The 13,033-nt window shown below is 41.9% G+C and overlaps 1 protein-coding gene across 4 annotated transcripts in view; it reads right to left on the bottom strand.

Moving 5' to 3' along the window:
- Positions 1-13,033, bottom strand: part of KCTD1 (potassium channel tetramerization domain containing 1) — a 183,706-nt gene that overhangs the window by 73,936 nt on the left and 96,737 nt on the right. The window contains exon 1 of one of the 4 annotated variants that reach the window (XM_077900323.1): positions 2,622-2,736. The exons of the other annotated variants lie outside the window; for them this stretch is intronic. The gene's annotated coding sequence lies outside the window, so the exon portion shown is untranslated. Of the gene's footprint in view, positions 1-2,621; positions 2,737-13,033 lie in introns of those variants that run through there. 4 annotated transcript variants of the gene reach the window in all.

Below are 13,033 nucleotides of genomic sequence, written 5' to 3' on the forward strand. Positions count from 1 at the left end.
TGCCATCTTATTTGAAATCTCAGCTGCATTAACAAAATCGACCACTCCACCAGCTCCTGATCCACTATGCCCTACAAGTTCCTTGGGGCTCCGTGCCAGCAACCCCTTCTCTGCTCTGCCTGGGAACATCTGAGTGTCTTGGGGCTGCCTTCTCTCACTACAATTTCTTTCCACACAACACAATCCACCCTAGGTGGCTTCAATTATTATCTATAAGCCAATGAACTTCCGAGTTTTGCCCTCCAGCCCAGACTTTTGCCAGACCTGTTATCTACCTCCTTATCCAACATTCCCACTTGGTTATCCCAGGAGCCTCTCAGATTCAGTATCTCCAAAGCAGAATTCCCCCTTCTATTCCCCAGGGCTCCTTTGGCAGCAAGTGGGCCCTCTTCTGACACACAGCAGCAGCACAGAACCACCGTTTGCCTCGTCTATTACCTGAACTCCTCCTGCCTCACCCACACCAGTCTCGACACCATCTCATAGCTCTTAGACATCAACACCTTGGTCCACCTTTGTTCTACTTTCTCTGCAATCCATGGTCCACATCTTAATTGGAGAGAACTTGTTTAAAAAAAAAAAAAAAGTAAGTTGGACTGTGTCCTCCTTTGCTTAAAACATATCCAATAACTAACTGCCCAGGCCATAGAAAAGGTCTGAAACCTTTAACATGACCTAGACATAAGGGCCTTGTTGAGAATGCTCTAGCTTTCTCTCTCACCACCTCGCCATCCTCTCTATACTCAAAGCCCACATTTCGTTCAGTCCCGGGATATTCTGGAATGTTCCATGCTCTTTCCTGCCTCACGGCCTTTGCACATGCATTTCCATCTCTGTCTACCATGTCTCTCAGATCAAAATCCTTCTTCCCTTCTCTATTCTCTCTGAACCCCCTTGAAGTGAAAATAAAGAGTAAAGGCTAAAGAACAACCAAGAGTTAACAGACCAGTGGGGAAAAAAAGTACTAAGGAAAAGGAAAAACAGACAGGTGGGTTTATATCTTTTTATTAACTGTACTTGATCCTCTCAGACCATTCTTTAAATTTAAAAGAAACTATAACCCAAGGAGGTTGTGCCTAAAACCAGAACAGACACAAATTCCCCAATGATATTAAAGAACCTTGAGAGGACTGATTTTATTTTCTGTAGCTGTGGACAATCAAAAAAGGCATCTGGAATCCATGAGCAAATCTCATAAAAGTAAAATGGGGTTAGCGGCAACAGTCCATATTTCCTAACACGATATATGTATGACATGTCTTAATATTAATAGAATTAACACTATGAAAGCAAAAAAAAAAAAAAAAAAAAAAAAAACACTAAATAACCACAAAACCCAAGGTAGCTAGCCCAGACAGCAAAACACAGATCAAAAGTGAACAGATTTCTTCTCCCTAAACCCAAACTAAAACACTGCCCCCGTAAAGTTGGAGTTCCCTGAGAAATTCTACATTTTACACTCTCAACTCTATAATGTGAGCAAATACAATAGATTGCATGATTCTGTGAAATCAAATGTGTGCCTTCGTAAAAGCGTTTCTCTTAGCTGTTATGGGGGGTTGGAGCTTGAGCCTGGGAGAAACAGGGGAAATGAGGGAGATGGGGAAAGGATAAAAGGAAAGACAAGACAGTCTGAGAGTCTGAGTAGGCCTGTAGGAGAGAGAGGAACACTGGTCCCTACTTAAAACACAGAGGAAGAGGCTGACGTCTAGGTCTGGTGACCTCGGCAAAGTCCATCTTAGTCCCTCCCTCGTCCCCAGAGTGCACAACCTTGCTGATCAGACCCACACATCTGTGAGGACAGCCCTGCTCCTACCACCAGTTGGTGAGTCATTTGGGTATAAGGGATTCCCATGGTGTGCCAAGAAATCAATAGAAGAGAGCAAATTAAATTTGGAACATATGAAACAGAACTTGTCCTAATCTCCAGGGTCACTGTCTTAACCATCTGATGCTCAGAGCATAGCATGGTGGAGGCACACGGTAGATGTGCAAGAAATGTTTAAGGAAAAGTAGGTCTGTTTTCTAATGTGTAATTGGAGGGATGTGTTGTTTCTAACCTGCACAGCTAAAGAATTCATTTTCATTTCTTCAAATGAAGGTGAAATATTTAAATCCTTTCTGCTCAAAGCTATGAAGGCAAAGATTATTAATTAACCTTAAAATGTTCACATAAAACAGTTTCATTCATTTCTACGAATGTTTTTGAGCACATAAAATGTGCCATCCACTATACCAGGTGTGGTAAATAATACAGCAATGAGTGAAAAGGCAATGTCCCAGGAATGGACGTTATCGAAAGAGTAAAACAAATAAAAATTATGAAAATATTAACTCTCACTTTTAAAAGTATTCAACCATTAGTATTTGAAGGGCTACTCTGCATATGGCAAATAAAGATAAAATAACCCGAAATCAATTAGAAAATTTCAACCACAGGTTGAAATACAGTTAAGTCAGATACATGACTTTCTTTATACATCATGTTAGGTATAACATGTTAGGTATATTGTAAAAAAAAGATATATATATATATACACATACTTAAAACACATAAATCCCCAAAACAGAAATGGCAACAGACACGATCAGTATGCCAAGGTATGTTTAAACAGACCAACCTGATACTGGAATTCACATCAAAGAGTAATGAAGGCTCTAAAAGAAAATTTCCCTCAGTGCATTTAAACTGCGATCTAATTTATAAACATGCGATTTGTAAAAATTTGATTTGCAGACATTCTTGCCAGGATAGGATAGTAGGAAGGGATTAAGGGGAAGGAAGTCTAAAGGTCACCTGACCAGGTGTTCCTGTAATAGTTGGCTTATTGAGAAGGGCTTCTCGTAAATTGGTTTAGGTGAGTTAGCTGATTAACAGCCAGTGAGGTTAGGACACAGTTTAGTTTAACCAGCAGCTGTGCCAGCTCATCTCTCATTCTCAGGTGCTAATCCCAGGATTCCTTAGCATCACAAATATGGACTAAGGCTTTAACAAACAAGCGCCCACCTGTGTTAATATTTTCTTTTGATTCCATCCATAACACCTAAGCTGCTTTCTTTTGCAGGATGGGGAAAAAACACAGATTTCCTGACAGACCTATTTGGAGAGGAAGTCCAGGGGAGTGTGTACCCCAAAGAAGAAAGACCTTAGCCCCTCAGCAGCTAATGCTGCACTGGGTGGCGCGGAAGAACCATGCCCTACACAAGTATTAACTCAGTTAAGTCTGAAGCAATCATGTCGGAAAGGTTGCAAGTAATCTAGCAAGTGAGGAGACGGAGGCTCTGTGACCAGGAAAGAGATTCTGAGCCTGTAAATCAGGACTAATTCCTGACTCTAGGTCAGATTCTGCTACTCAATCTCTCTGGGCCTCCATTTCCTCACCCTACCTAACAAATTGAGGTGGTCAGAGGTGTTATGCCCTCTGAGCTCTTAAGAAATGAACCATGCTGACACCCGGGCTATAGCTTACTGTCCTGTCCTGTCCCTAATTATCTCGTTAGGGAAACTTCAAGTCTGCTCTCGCTCATCCCACAGCAAGCATCTTAACCTGGAAGAATGATTGAGGCCAGTCACAGCTCCATCTGCCCTGGGTTCATGCCTCATCCATGATCAGGTTCACACAAGCAGCCAGTATGTGTGGTCTGCTTCTGTATGGGTGGGAGCCAACTGATGGAGGTGGGGGGGGGATCAGAAGGAAGGAGTAGCCACCCAGTCACTTCGGTCTGCTAAAGATAGTTTCTTTAGTTTTAAAGTCACTCCCATTTGAATGCCAAGTCCACGAGAAATGAGACCTCTGTCTTGCTCTTCACTGGGTTGTCAGTGACTAGCACACACTAGGTGCTCAATAAATATGTATTGAATAAATGGACGAGTGAGAGACCCAGAATCCAGTCCTGAATTCACTATGGACTGTCTGTCCTTCCTGGGGCAGGCTATTAATCTCTTTGGCCTATAAGACTGTTGTGGGGATTAGATGGAATAATGAGCACTGAGTATTTACGGGAACATGTTGTTCATATATGTTAGCAATTTGATCGACCATGGGGATGAATTCTTCAGGAATGAGAGGCATAGCCCTAACACCAAACAATGCACTCAATGCTAACGATCTAGTATATAACTTCATGACGTAGTGTTTACTGACTTCATTCCTAAACAAGTTGGTATAGATGAAATTAAGAGTAAAATGTGAATTATTTCATGATTTATGACAGTTGAGTATTTTATTTGTCAAGCAGGAAAAGAGAGTTAAGAAAATGACATAATCTCTCTCAAATTAGCACTTTAACACAAAGAGTGTCACTGTTCTATGTAATACATTGCCAGAAAGTTTCATACTCTTTATTGCATCTGGATGAGATCTTTTCTGGTTGTAAAGTGGCCACGAGAATGTTTTTTAAACTATTAAAAAAAAAAAAAACAGCGCTGCAATTTATCCTATGGTCATATGTATTATTTTTAAGACAGAAGTTTAAAAGATCCTATTTCTATATTCTATAGGATCAAGATACTTGTGTATTCAAACAAATTTAGAATATGCTTTACTGGTATCAGTATGTTCTCATGAAAAACTATAAAAGAAAAAAAAAAGAACACTATGAAAGAGATCAGTTTCTATAAACTCCATCCTTATAATTAGGAAAAAACAAATGGTGTGCTTTTTAATGAGATGGATAATTTTATTGAACACTGAGGACTTATACTGCCATATTTATGTCATTTCAACTTTGCTGCTTAAAACCTACTTAAAAGTTAGTCCAAAATTAATCCTTTAAACATTTTCTATAAAGTATGTTTAAATTTTCCTCTTCATAATATAAATAAGAGAATAAAAGCTTGAGAGTTTATTTTTATACTTCAGTGAATTACACACTGGCTCAAAAAGGAATATGTAGGTAGACTATAGTAACCACCTCCCTCTGAACTGTACAGGTTTTATGATGCACCATCTGGTAATCATTATTTTATTCTTAGCATAGATGTGGGTTCTCTAATTGGGTTTTTTTTTTTTTTTTTTTTGCATGCTTACGTTCTTTCACCTGTGTTTATAAATATTTTGTGATTTTTTTGGAGGGGAGATCTTCAGTCTTAGCTTTAAAAGAGGATACTGAGGGGGCACCTGGCTGGCTCACTTGGTATAGCACGTGACCCTTCATCTCAGGGTCCTAAGTTTGAGCCCCACAATGGGTGTGGAGATTATTTAAAAAATAAACTCTTGAGGTGCTTGGGTGGCTGAGTCGGTTAAATGTCTGACTCTTGATTTCAGCTCAGGTCTCGAACTTAGAGTTGTGAGTTCAAGTCCCACATGGGACTCCATACTGGGCGTGGAGCCTACTTTTTAAAAAAGTCTTAAAAAAGAGAACACTGAGGATCAACTATAAATTATAACCATCTCTCTACTTTTCCTCTAGCCTGTCAATAACCTCTAACCAACATAATTTTTAACAAAGAATTGTTATTGAGCCCATACTATGGGCTTTTACTACTCACAGTATTCCTATTATCTTCCTCTAACAGAAGAGAAACTAAGTAACTTGCCCAAGGCCATTCAGGGTAATTCTTCTCCTACCTCTAACTTGGTCTATCCTTTGGTTAGTCTGATTAGAACTGATACGGAGTGTTAAAGATTTGCTCCAAATTTCCTGTAAGACTGGAGGTAGCTTTGCTACTTACCTCCCCTTCCCTTTTCTTTTTCCTGCATCTCTTCCTTGGTTTCCTTTTTGCTCCTGGGTCACCAAAGTGTCCTTTATCCCTGTTATTGGTTGTCACCAACAAATGGGCCACATGTCAGTCGCTGATACTTCCCTGAGATCTTCTTATAGTATGAAGTCAGGTGACCCCAGACGGACAGAATCTGTCTCACTCGCCTGTTCCGGCTGGACAAGACCTGCCTGCCAAGAGCAGCGGCAAGGGAAAAGCCTCTGTGGGAAGGTCTGTTATCCCGTGCCAAGAGGTAAACCCTTGCCCCATAAAGCACCTTAGTATTATTAAACATTTTCTATTTGTCAGGCACTTTATAGTCATTTTTATTGTTCTTTTTACTAGTCATAACTCTGCATCAGAACTGGGCTCACTTTTTCTTTTAATTAAGTGGTCTGAGCAAATGGGAAAGAGTGAAGGACTTTGGGGCGGGGTGCAAGTCCTCAACCTCTGCAGAGAATAGCGAGAGGCCAGCAGAGCCCACAACCTGCCCCAGTAGCAGGCCTGACAGGGAGCCACCAGCCCTCAACCATCACACACAGGGCTCCACAGGAGGTCCCCAAATCAACCCAACTACAGCTTTCAGCCACTGTCGTCTTGACTGCGTGCTGACATTTGGAAGACTGGGCCATTCTATTTCACCCTAATCCAGAATGTTCCCTTTATTTTCCTGCAACTCCAAAAGCACAAAAATCACATTAACATTTTTTTAGTTTTGGGATCCTGGGTGGCTCAGCAGTTCATTGCCTGCCTTCAGCTCAGGGTGTGGTCCTGGAGTCCCGGGATTGAGTCCCGCATCGGGCTCCCTGTGTGGAGCCTCCTTCTCCCTCTGCCTGTGTCTCTGCCTCTCTCTCTCTGTCTCATGAATAAATAAATAAAATCTTTAAAAAAAAATTCTTTTAGTTTTTAAAAGACACATCCAGGGGCTCCTGGGTGGCTCAGTCGGTTAACCATCTGCCTTCAGGTCGGGTCATGATCTCGAGGGCCTGGTCCTGGGATCAAGCCCCTCCACAGGCTGCCTCCTCAGTGAGGAGTCTGATTTTCCCTCTGCCCCCACCTCTCCCAACCCTTGCTCCTGCTGTCTCTCTCAAATAAATCTTTTTAAAAAGATAAAAAAAAAAAAGACACATCCATGTGCACACTTGTGGTTCAGTGTCCTTTTACTTTTCTTCAGTGCTATGTACCTGCTGCACCACTTTTATAACTTTAGTTATAAATTATTCCCAAAAAAGTACCAGTGTAGAAGAGGTCTGGACCTGGGGTTGGAATCAGAACCTTATCTTTGCTCCTCCATAGCGAGGTGAACTTGAGAAAGTCTCTAACCTCTCTGAGGGTCAGTTTTTCTCACCTGCAGAATGGGTTTAAGGACCTATCCAACCCCTTCAGCTTGCTTGTGGGTAGACTATCACAGAACATGCCTCATGATCAGGGTTTATTCTCCATGTTCCTTGTCTGCCTTTGCCACAAGACTATGAGTGAGTCCTCTAAGGACAAGGACTTCATCTGTTTCCCACCATCTACCTAACCCAGTCCCTGACTCTAGAAAGCGCCCTTTGCAGCCTCCTTACAATGGAGTCCCATACAAGAGAGTCCTTTGCAAATGGTTAAAGCACTATTCACAAGTACCTCAGTATAACCAATTGTTCATAGTATGGTCCCACAGTCCTGAGATGTGAAAGAAATAATGCTGGGCACCAAAGGAGCCAGGATTCGTAGTGACTGGAAAAGCGATAATTAAAATGTAAACTATGAAAAAGTATCAGTTCTGAATTTCTTTGGGTTATTACACGAATACTTAACTTTAAAATACATGGTTTAACAACTGGGTGAACATTTAGAGGGGCTGATATGTGGTGAAATGTGGTACCTTCCTTCGTGCTGGGACATCTAAAATAGCCATGTTCTCAATGTGATAGCAAAGAAAAGGCTTAAATTTTGACAAGACAAGATTTTATTTTTTCCAAGTTTTCACATTCTCCTTATACACTTTCAGGATTTCAGTGTTTAGTCTTTCAGTTTCATTAGGCCATCTTCAGTCTCATTTCTTAGACAGTGATACATACCATTTACTCTCCAAGGTTTACTTGTGAATAGTAATTAAATGAGGCAAGACCTTCTTCCTCTCCCAACTAGTCCTTCCTTTTGACTTTACCTGGGTATTGCCATTCTGGTTTTTCTAGTGTCTTAACTATTTTTAAGTTATTCCTTACCTCCAAATTCCCACCTTGCACACAGTAAGTGCTCAATAAATGCTTTTTATAAATAAATGCTATTTTGAGAGTTTTTCTGTATTCTCCTTCACCTTGACTTTTTTCACTCATCTTCCAAAAGGTACTAAAGCATATCACTTAGATGGTAGTTAAATGCAAGGATGGAATCTATGACCCCATGATCCTCTTCATAAGTCCAAAAAAAAAAGCAATTAGAAAAACATACCTGGAAACTCATCACTCTTCTTTCCCCTTATGAGATGATCCAGAAAACATGAAATCACCAGCATTATGAATATCCCATCATTATATGTTGGCAAATTGAACTTAAATAAAAAATTAAAAAAAAAGAATATCCCATCATTTATTATAAAAAACTAACATGTAAATGAACACTGAGTTGGGAAGGAAAAGAAAACAAAGCTACCTCAATCAGTTTTCTAATATTCTGTTATACTTTTATTTGGGTTCCATGTGTTTCTACAGCAACATGATTTTAAACTGCTACCTCAATCCAATGCAAAATAAACATCTGCACGTCTTTTCTTCCTGGAGTAAAAAACAATGAGATATTTGTTCATGACAGAAGAAGATATCTAAAATTTATTTAGATATAATTGTCAGAAAGAATGTCATAAAACAGAAGCCAACATTCCAGATGAGCTGGCTTACTAAAATTAACAGATATATTTATTAACTAACAGAATTAATACAATTCTAAAAGCCCACAAAAGTATCCCTATAAGGACTGTGGTGGCTGAATACTGAATAATTGAAGGGCAAACTAAATTAGGGGTAATGAATCCCTGCATCATCTTATCAATCATTTCTATTTTATAAGAGCACTTTGTCAAACTTAAAACACATCATAAGAGGTCATTAATTGGTCAGGAATACTGCATCAAAACACCACCAATTACCCTGATTTTGCTCTGTTCAAAACACGTATTATTACATCTCAACTTTAAGTGAAATGTCTATTGATTTATATAATCTCCAGGGCAGAAGTCAAGTTTTAGATTATAGTCCATTCATGCATTAAGGAAATGTGAATACCACAACATAGGATCTAGCCAAATATAAGCCCTACTTCTAGAATAATGGGAGTTATTACTATAACGACCTTCCTAATGCTGTCAAAACTCCTGGGTTTCGATCATTCCTGGAATCCTAAACCATTCCAAATAAAATTCAATCTCTTGTGAAAAGCTGTTGATCTCATTCTAAGCTAACTTTTGCAAATCTGATGGAGTCTGGGCATCAATTAAGCCCTTCGGGGAACTCTCCCTAACTCCTTCAGCACTTGAAAATTTCCAGGGCTTTGGAAAGAGAAATAGGAGCACTCTGCAGAATGAACCTACAAAGTGTAGTGATCAATCTTACCCGGGGCTACAGTGTATGCAAATCTTAAAAAGCAGAGGACAGAATAACAGGCTTTGGGGTAAAGCATCCACAGGGATGGGATGGGCTTTCTTTTTCCTTTTTTTTTTTTTTTTTTAAGTTTTATTTATTTAAGTAATCTCTACAGCCCATGTGGGGCTCAAACTCATGACCCAAGATCAAGAGTCGCACTTTCTTCCGACTGGGTCCACCAAGCGCCCCAAAGGCTTTCTGAGGTAAGTGAGAGACAGGAGGGCCCTGGTGAGCCACAGTGCAAGAGGCTGCCTGGAGACTTCCTGGCTCCTAGGAGAGCAGAGCAACTGCTATCCGCAGGAGTGTAGGCATGCCCCATGAGAAGATACAGCAGAGGCCCCGCACAGCACCCACACAAGCTTTTCACCAGGGAAAACTGAAGTCTCAGACTGGGACTCTAACACCAAGATCAGCAGTTTTCCAAAAGTACGACATCCTGTGCCAAGATAACAAAATGATGGAAAGGCTTTCAGCACTTCTCAAATAGTAATTCCCTTTACACTGGTGACCCTGCAAGTAGGTGTGACCGCGTTCCCCCTGACCAAGGAGGAAAGGGAAATACAGGGAAACTCTGGGCAAGACCTGAAATGGTCCAGGGGGTCTGGCACTGGCATCTGTTCTTAACTGCTATAAGACGGGGCTTCTCAAGAGGCTACTGTAGTCTCCAGGTCCACAGAAGGCTGGGGGACCCCCACACAGTGAGAAAGAAGTACATATGCACTTGGAAATACTCTTGAATTCTCTGCTAATGACTGATTGATTTTTGCTTGATTGTAAAAAGTTCTCTCTTAAGTGGCTCTAGGAAAGCACCCAAGGTAGTAATAAGAATCCGATGGTATGTCACCTTCTCTTTGTTGGATTTTTCTATTGGTAAGAATTGTGGAATCAACAGATTATGGATTTAAAAGCAGAGATTTGGGGCACCTGGGTGGCTCAGTGGTTGAGTGTCTGCCTTTGGCTTCAGGGCATGATCCTGGGGCACTGGGATCGAGTTCCGCATCGGGCTCCCCACAGGAAGCATGCTTCTCCCTCTGCCTGTGTCTCTGCCTCTCTCCTTGGGTCTCTCATGAATAAATAAATAAAATCTAAAATATAAATAAATAAATAAATAAGCAAGCAAGCAAGCAAGCAAGCAGAGACTCCAGAATCAAACAGGTCTGGATCCAAATCCTGGCACAGTTACTTATCAGTTGTTAGACCTTAAACAGGTTAGTCAAGTACAGCTAAACCTTTGTCTCCTCCCTCAAAAATGGAAATGATAACCATAACTCCTCAAGGAACTGGATGAGGACCAGGTGAGACACCATGCGAACCAATGCTCAACAAGGTGGTCTGCACACAGAAATTGCCTGGGAATTATGTGAAAAGGCGAGAGCTGATTCAGGGATACAGAGTTGAGGGAGTCTGTATTTCTGACAAGGTCCCAAGTGATGCAGAGGCTGCCGGTCAGTAGGCCATGGTAAAAACAAAATAAAACAAAACAAAAAAACACAAACCTCTGTCTGTCTGTCTGGTGTGTCTGTCTTGGTCATTATAATGGCAACACACCGCTTTATAACTACAGAATCAGTTAGAGGTTGTGACAGCTGACATCAAGACTCGGCAGGAAGGGGGTCTTGTTTGTCTCCCCAGACTGCGGTCCCAAAGGATGAGACCTTCACAGCCAAAGCAGGCCTCTCATTCACTCCTGCCTGGACTGGGTCCAACTGCTTACCTAGAACCTAGGCTAGGGAGCTGGGAATGCTGAAACAGTTCTCATTTCTAGGTTATATTCCTTCAAACTACCTGGCAAAAAACATAATGAGTTCAGGTATCATAACTCACCTGCAAGCTCAAGAAATTTGCCTTCAATACTTATTTCTCAGACCACAATAACAAAATGGGTTTTTTTTTCATGTGTCAAGTTTGTATACACATATGTGTGCATCTGTATCTGTATGAATGTATTATCCATGACCAGGCTGTCTAAATGGAGGGGGATGGAGAAATCAGAAATACCAAATAAATGTGTGTGTGTGTGTGTGTATACATACATACATATAGTGCATCTACTAGCTTGATCCATGGCATATGGTGCAAAGCACCCACATGGGACAGATGCTATAAGTAACAGTTCCATTTTTCTTAGGTGGGAGAGGAAGGGCAAGGGCTGAATGGTGAGACACCTGACTGAGCTGGGTGAACCTGCACTGGAGACGTGGTGTTAAACTAGAAAATGATGGGATCCCTGGGTGGCGCAGCAGTTTGGCTCCTGCCTTTGGCCCAGGGCGCGATCCTGGAGACCCAGGATCGAATCCCACGTCGGGTTCCCGGTGCATGGAGCCTGCTTCTCCCTCTGCCTACGTCTCTGCCTCTCTCTCTCTCTCTCTCTCTCTCTCTCTCTCTGTGACTATCATAAATAAATAAATAAAATTAAAAAAAAATAAACTAGAAAATGATGATTAAAAGCTTCCAAACTAGTCCTGACATTCTAATTTGGTGACCATATTACTCACAAAGGAAGTGCCATTCATCTCTGCCATCCTTCAGCATTCCTTTCTGAATTCCTCTCCTTTTTTTTTTTTTTCCTAGAAGCCTACAACCTGATGCTCTCTTAAATCTGTCAGCCCTTTCAGGTAGTACATTTTACCTTCCTTCCTCCCAGTTGGGATCAAAATACCCATCTTCCTGGGTTCACTGCCAGGTGATCAGGAGAAAGCAGTGGCTGGAGGTGTGAATTTGACGCTAGGCCCTCCCAGGAAAGGTATGCAGGTTAAAGGTGATTTTCAAATACCTACCTGGGGGGCGGGCTGGGGTGGAGGGGTGGGAGGCGGGGCATGGTCTGCTGATGGGGAGCTAAACAACTCTGGCGGGCTCCCGGTCCTCTTTCCTTCAGGGTTGCCCCACGTCCCTCAGCTTTCCAGGGTTATATACACGGACTCAATCAACAAGGGAGCCCTTTACCATCCTCACACCGTTCCTCCAGTATGACGTGTGGAGGCCGAGACAATTAAGGCCATTCCACCTCAAGTTCAGCGTTAGCACAAGTACAGCCATCTCAGGCCCCTGTGCATAAGAGCTGAACTTTACCCTAGTTCAGTTACAGGAAAAACCACAGAACACCCTTGACAGAAAGTCCCATATCAGAATGAGAACAGAGCTTAACGCCCTTGAAAGCCCCATATCAGAATGAGAACAGAGCTTAACGCCCGTGGCAGGAAGTCCCATATCGGAATGAAAACAGAGCTTAAGAAATTCCTCCACCCCTTCTGGAAATCCCCTAGACCAGCCCATAAAAACCCAGCTGTAACCCACCTTGGGGTCCAAGTCCCTGCTCCGCTGTGTTGGGTATACTTGGACCCAAGCTCGATCTTGCTAATAAACCCTCGTGTGCTTGCATCGGTGTCGGCTCCTTGGTGGTTTCTCGGATTCGCAATCTTGGACACAACATGAAGGGCACACTTTCCCTGCATCCTGCATATTAAACACCAAACTCATTGCCTGGAGAGCCAATTTGCAGGAATCACAGGTCTAAACAGGAATCACAGGTTTCAGAATGCAGTGGGTTTCCAGAAGGAAGCAGCCCCACAGCAAACCACTGTGACAAAACCTCTGACGAAACACTCAGACGCTCTGGACGTTCACAGTCTTATAAGAGATCTCCCACTTTGCTGTTTTTGAAAATTCGGTCATCCCATACTTGGACCAAGTTTAGGATAGGATGTGAACA

The sequence above is a fragment of the Canis aureus genome, chromosome 6 (assembly GCF_053574225.1).
Source record: "Canis aureus isolate CA01 chromosome 6, VMU_Caureus_v.1.0, whole genome shotgun sequence".
Lineage (NCBI taxonomy): Eukaryota > Metazoa > Chordata > Mammalia > Carnivora > Canidae > Canis > Canis aureus.